We start from the raw sequence: 7,602 nt of genomic DNA on the forward strand, positions 1-7,602 counted from the left end.
TCAGAAACAGTTTGAAGACATTGTCACAGAACTGAAACAGTGTATCGAGAATCGTACAGATAGTAGTAGCGAGGTTACGGAACGAGTAATATCATCCGACATAGTAATGGACAGTATTCCAGAAAGAAAAAAGTCAGTTGTGCAATCTTCGTAGCAGTAGCGGAAACACAAAAACGTCAAGAAATTCCAGTCTTATATCCACAGGAGGTTGCGTCCATAATTACGGAAGCGAATCAAATGCAAATAGGAAATGAACAGTTAACACAGGGGAACGAAGTAGGTGATGTGCAGTCACACCAGACAAGGGAGCGAGAAGCGGTAAATGCGTGCATTCCAGCAGAGCGGCAGCCGACCCTCTGAAAGTATGCGGGTGACGCGAAAGCGGAGAAAATTGCGACGACACATGTACCGATTCCACAATTTCCAAGCTACTGCACAACAGGTTACAGACCGCAAATCAATGTGAATCTAATAGAAAGGCAAAACACTGAACCACTAAAGGGAAATGTAAACGAATCTTCCAGCCAGATACACTATGAACGGTACAGCGTAGACAACTGCACACCACTGCTTAGATACGATGCTAAATGTCACAGAAATACTTCATATCAAGACCCAAATATGGTAGAACGAGTACAAGGGAATATGACAAAATTGAAAGAAACGGGTAATGTTGTGAAAACACAAACACCGTATGGTGGAAGAGAAAACTTTGACAATGATCACTCTTTGACAGTCACAAAATTCCAACATTACAAAGAAAGCGGGAACGGCTTACACCCACGCACGTTTATAAATCAATTTCAGATCGGTTTACCAGAGCATTGGCCACTTAGCCATAAACTTGACATCATTTGTGGGCATATGTACGGCACAATAGCGGAAATCATGCAAAGAGTAGCGGCGAACTGTCATTCATATGAATAATTTAAATCTGCATTCTTGGAGCGATAATGGTTCACAGAAACACAAAACAGAATAAAGTATGAGTTGTTGCAGAAAGAGTTGTTCCGAAATTCCGGGGAAAAAAACCGTTAGATTTTTCGAAGATATGACAAAGAAAAATCAGTGTTCAGATAATCCATACAGTGATGTGAGACGGATGTGCACGATGAAGTTACCGTTACGGTATCAGCAGTCGTTATTTAGTAGGGCAGGAGATAATATACAAGAAATTAAAGGTATGTTGAGGGAACTTGAATTCATATTCAGTGAAGATGACGCAAGGAAACAGCGTACAATCAGAGAAACCAATAGTAGGAGCAATAACAGCAACGGATCAGGTTTTAAATATAATTCCAATGGTAATAATAGCGTAGGAAAAGGTAATGGTTTTGGAAGGAGTGGTAATCGCCCATGGGATAACAATAATAACTATGGTTTTGGTAACGCACAGAGGGCAAATAACCATTATTGTTTTGGGGACCGCGGATTTACAATGGGGAATTTGGTCCTAGAAACTGCGCTGGTAACTACACTCCTGGAAATGGAAAAAAGAACACATGGACACCGGTGTGTCAGACCCACCATACTTGCTCCGGACACTGCGAGAGGGCTGTACAAGCAATGATCACACGCACGGCACAGCGGACACACCAGGAACCGCGGTGTTGGCCGTCGAATGGCGCTAGCTGCGCAGCATTTGTGCACCGCCGCCGTCAGTGTCAGACAGTTTGCCGTGGCATACGGAGCTCCATCGCAGTCTTTAACACTGGTAGCATGCCGCGACAGCGTGGAAGTGAACCGTATGTGCAGTTGACGGACTTTGAGCGAGGGCGTATAGCGGGCATGCGGGAGGCCGGGTGGACGTACCGCCGAATTGCTCAACACGTGGGGCGTGAGGTCTCCACACTACATCGATGTTGTCGCCAGTGGTCGGCGGAAGGTGCACGTGCCCGTCGACCTGGGACCGGACCGCAGCGACGCACGGATGCACGCCAAGACCGTAGGATCCTACGCAGTGCCGTAGGGGACCGCACCGCCACTTCCCACCAAATTAGGGACACTGTTGCTCCTGGGGTATCGGCGAGGACCATTCGCAACCGTCTCCATGAAGCTGGGCTACGGTCCCGCACACCGTTAGGCCGTCTTCCGCTCACGCCCCAACATCGTGCAGCCCGCCTCCAGTGGTGCCGCGACAGGCGTGAATGGAGGGACAAATGGAGACGTGTCGTCTTCAGCGATGAGAGTCGCTTCTGCCTTGGTGCCAATGATGGTCGTATGCGTGTTTGGCGCCGTGCAGGTGAGCGCCACAATCAGGACTGCATACGACCGAGGCACACAGGGCCAACACCCGGCATCATGGTGTGGGGAGCGATCTCCTACACTGGCCGTACACCACTGGTGATCGTCGAGGGGACACTGAATAGTGGACGGTACATCCAAACCGTCATCGAACCCATCGTTCTACCATTCCTAGACCGGCAAGGGAACTTGCTGTTCCAACAGGACAATGCACGTCCGCATGTATCCCGTGCCACCCAACGTGCTCTAGAAGGTGTAAGTCAACTACCCTGGCCAGCAAGATCTCCGGATCTGTCCCCCATTGAGCATGTTTGGGACTGGATGAAGCGTCGTCTCACGCTGTCTGCACGTCCAGCACGAACGCTGGTCCAACTGAGGCGCCAGGTGAAAATGGCATGGCAAGCCGTTCCACAGGACTACATCCAGCATCTCTACGATCGTCTCCATGGGAGAATAGCAGCCTGCATTGCTGCGAAAGGTGGATATACACTGTAATAGTGCCGACATTGTACATGCTCTGTTGCCTGTGTCTATGTGCCTGTGGTTCTGTCAGTGTGATCATGTGATGTATCTGACCCCAGGAATGTGTCAATAAAGTTTCCCCTTCCTGGGACAATGAATTCACGGTGTTCTTATTTCAATTTCCAGGAGTGTATGATCCGAGGTACAATCCCCGTGCAAACGAAGGCGGAAGGTTTAGAGGTTTTCAGCAGCAAAATCCAGGTTATTCAGGTGGAAGTGGGATGTTTAGAACGCAGAAAGGTTGGAAAAATCAAGCTCTAGCGGGACAAACCATGCGAAATGAACCGGTAGAGGAAGTCGAGGTGAGGCCACCAAACCCAGTAAAAGACAAAATAGACGAGTTGAACGGTGCGAAGACAAGCCACAAGTAATTCGATGGGGCAATGAAGTTAATTGTATAATCAAACATGTAAATAGACTTAGTTTCGATAAGCAAGATTTTGAAGTAGGTTTAAATGGAGATCGAATACAGACACCAGCATGCTGGGATTCAATTGACTGGAAATCGACCAGTGATAATGAGGAAAAGGAGTTAGAAGCGTCGAATATAGACTGTAGTACAAAGACCGATGAGGACCAAATTGTGAAAGATACAGCGTAGCCGGCCGGAGTGGCCGAGCGGTTCTAGGCGCTGCAGTGTGGAACCGCGAGACCGCTGTAGTCGCAGGTTCGAATCCTGCCTCGGGCATGGATGTGTGTGATGTCCTTAGGTTAGTTAGGTTTAAGTAGTTCTAAGTTCTAGGGGACTGATGACCTAAGCAGTTAAGTCCCATAGTGCTCAGAGCCATTTGAACCATTTGATATAGCGTACTTATACGGAACGGAGGGAGAGATAGTATGCCAAGAGGGTAATGTACCACTGGCAACACCAGTAGTAGTACCTAAGGCAGATGAAAAATATAGGGCACGGACATATGAAAAAGTAATAGAGGCGTTTAACAAAGATTATGGCAAATACCTCCATCCCAAAACATTAAGATGACGGGGGTAAAAGTACTGACGAAAATAAAGTAGTGGTAACAGACTGGTGGGAAAATAAAGCCAAACACATTGGCATATTAACGTATGATTCGATGGAGGAGGCAGTAATGGACGAAAATGAAACCAAATCTCCTCATGAGGTGCAGCCGATCGTTGTAGACTCCATTCTTGATACAGGAAGTTAAATGACTGTGATTTCAGAAGAACACTTTAAGAAATGTAACGCTGAACAGGCACTACCAGAATTATAAGGACAAAACGTGTTAAAGTCAAAGGACCGATCGTGGGTGCGTCTGCGGTGATTAATAGGCAAACTGGGGTAACTGTTTCACGTGAGAGGCATGAAATAGAGGCGAATATGGTAACTGTGCTGAAACTTTCAGCACTCAAAATAATAGGAGCAGATCAGTCGGAGGAGGGACATCCACGGTATTGGGGGACGAAAGAAACAAGACCTGTAGATGACGAGGTAATGATGGAAATTCATCAGGAGATAGATGATAAGTTGCGACAAGTAAAAGATGTTTCAGAAAAAGACACAGCCGAATTAGAAAGAATATGACGACAAAATTCCGAGATATTTCTACCAAAATCCGGCGTCATTAAGAACTTTCATTGTGAATTCCAAGTGAAAGAACACAAGACATTCAGAGTACCACCTTACACTATTCCATTATGTTACAGCAAACAGGTATTTGCAAAACTAAACAAAATGATAGATGACATTATTGAAACTTCAACATACTAACAACAGCCCCTTGCAAATTGTAGATAAGAAGTATGGGAGTATTAGGATAGTCGGGGATGCAAGACAAATAAATTCCATTATCATTCCTGAAAATGATCGCCCAAAAAATTTGGAAGAGCTGTTACAAAAGATCTATGCAGTTAAGATTTTTTCTTCCCTTGCATTGCGAGCTAGTTTTTGGCAAGAAGTATATGGCCTTTATCGCATTTGGACACAGTTATCAATTGAAAAGACTCCCCTTCGGTCTGAACATGTCCTCTGCTGCTTTTATTAGAGGTTTAGGAACGGTGTTGGACAAAGAAGTCCAACAGCATCTTACCTGTTATGTTGATGACATTTTAGTAGCTGAACCATCATGGAAACTCCATAATGAGGTACTTGATAAATTGCTAAGGACGTTAAAAGAACATGGAGTAACCGTAAACATAAAGAAATCCAATTTTGCAAATAAAAGGATTGAGTTTTTAGGCCATATTATCACTGAACAAGGGATTGAACCTAACCCTAACAAACTGCAAACGATACAGAACATGGGTACGCCATATAATAGAAAGACATTGCGTAGTTTCTTGGGACTCATTAACTTTTATAAAAGTTTCATTTTGATAGAATTCTTTGCTACCCCACGTCTATGTGCGTTGACCAGTAAAAAGATGCTCTGGGTGTGGGATGACCAAGCAGAACAGGAGTTACAATTACTGAAAAGACCACTGGCAAAGACACCGATTTTAGCACATCCCGATTTAAGATGGAATTCTGTATGGCGACTGAAAGTGCAAAAACAGGCTTGGGAGTCGTACTCTTTCAACAACATGAGAAAGACGGGCAGCGGGTAAGAAAAACAATAGCTTTCGCTAGTCGTGTCCTCACAAAATGTGAAAAATTATTCAGTCACGGAATTAGAAGCGTTGGCAGTAGTATGGGGGTTTCGTAGATTTAGATACTTTCTGTTTCGGAGAAAAACCAGTGTGTTCACAGACCATACAGCACTAGAATTCCTGTTAAGTGCAAAACTATTGCCAGGGAGACTAGGTCGGTGGATGTTGATGCTGCAGCAATATGATTTTCAAATTACTTACATACCTGGATCTTCAAATGTCATAGCTGATAACCTCTCCCGATTGCCAGTAGGAGTTAACAAAAACAGAGTGAGCAACACGGAAGAAGAGCAAGTACTTATGTGTTTCCTAAAAAAATGTGCCCTTTGAGAACTACTTCATCAATTCCTTGAAACGGATAGGCGAGGAACAGGACGAAGACCAAGACCTAGCCAATATTAAATTAAGTGGAAAAACAGGGAATCACGGGACATAAGACAATTTTATCTCATTAGGGACAATGTCTTATTCTACAGACGTGACACAAAAACAAGTTTATGGGTCGCATGCATATCACAGGAACTGATAAACTAGTACATTTGGTATACTCATTTGAGTAACAGCCATTGTGGACCTATTTTTTTTTTTTTTTTTTTTTAATTGAAGACGACTTGTCACTTCGCAGATATGTAGCGAAGAATCAGACAGGTTCTAGCTCAACGTAAGAAATGCCAGAGAGCTAAGCACGTAACATTTCAAACGAGATCACCTATGTTCCCTATTATTCCGGAGAAATTGAGACACATAGCCCGCATCTCGTGGTCGTGCGGTAGCGTTCTCGCTTCCCACGCCCGGGTTCCCGGGTTCGATTCCCGGCGGGGTCAGGGATTTTCTCTGCCTCGTGATGGCTGGGTGTTGTGTGCTGTCCTTAGGTTAGTTAGGTTTAAGTAGTTCTAAGTTCTAGGGGACTGATGACCATAGATGTTAAGTCCCATAGTGCTCAGAGCCATTTGAACCATTTTTTGAGACACATAGCAGCAACAGATCTCATGGGTCCACTACCCCGTACACAGAGAGGTCACGTATTCATTCTTGTAGTCTTAGAATCAACTTCAAAATACATGACATTTGCACCCTTAAAGAAAGCAACAGGCAGGAGTAGAAGCAAAGCGCTGACACGAGATTCCCTTCGACGAGTTGGTCGAATCGATAAAATACTATCGGACAATGGACCGCAATATCGTTCAGCACAATGGCAAAACACTCTGCGACGCCATAAAATTAAACCTATTTACATTTCCAGGAACAAACCAAGCGCCAACCCAGTTAAATGAACGATGAAAGATTTAGAAACGCTCTGTCTTTCGTACTGCAGTAAGCAGCATAATACATGCGACAGACATTTGTCTGACTTCCAAGATGTCATAAATGAAATGCCACATCGCAGTACGTTATTACCCACAATTACTGTTCTTATAAATAAACCAGCATCAGATGAAACAATTAAATTCCATCCGGTACCCCGTGTATAGCATCACCATGTAGTAAAATTAGCATTGAGCAATCTGAAAGCTGCTCCGCTAAAGAGAAAGAACCGAGCGGACAGAACGGCAAACGCAAGAATATTTTTACCGGGACAAAAGGTGCTAGTAAAAACACACCATCTCTCTAACAACAAAAAACACCAGAGCCATAAATTCTTTTCTGTATACGAAGGCCCCATGGAAGTGAGTAAAGTAGACCGTGATAATGCTGTCGAATTGATTAACCCAAAGACAGGAAAAGCCCTAGGGTTGCACCATGTGAGTCATTTAAAATTATACAAAGGTTAGACGAAAAAAAAGATTGAGTCCACTAGAGAATTTAGTTGTATTGAATCTCCTGAAATCAAAGAGTAGGAAAGAGAGCAAAATATGCACAGATAAAACTTTTAACTTGTACTTATCTCAGTTAGTGAAATAACATAAATTTCGGAAGAAGGTGAAAGAATAATAATGATGAAAATACGGGAAAGTAACAACGAAAGTAACTGTTCCGCAAGTGAAATGTGTTCTGAAGAAAGAGTTGAACGTAAAGAGAAAAACAGAGATGTGAGTAGTTTAACGAAATAGCAGTAGATTCTCTTTTAAAGACGTAGTGTGAAGGAGGAGGAAGTTGATTTGCATAGGAGAAAAAAAGTGAAGAATTAGGTAGGAAATGGATGATTAGGGGATAAGGAGATAGGCATTTTAATTTTGTTCCGACGAGGGCAGTGAACAAATAATTGAAGAGATATTTTGGGGAATATGA

Source organism: Schistocerca americana, chromosome 6 (assembly GCF_021461395.2).
Source record: "Schistocerca americana isolate TAMUIC-IGC-003095 chromosome 6, iqSchAmer2.1, whole genome shotgun sequence".
NCBI classification, from domain to species: domain Eukaryota; kingdom Metazoa; phylum Arthropoda; class Insecta; order Orthoptera; family Acrididae; genus Schistocerca; species Schistocerca americana.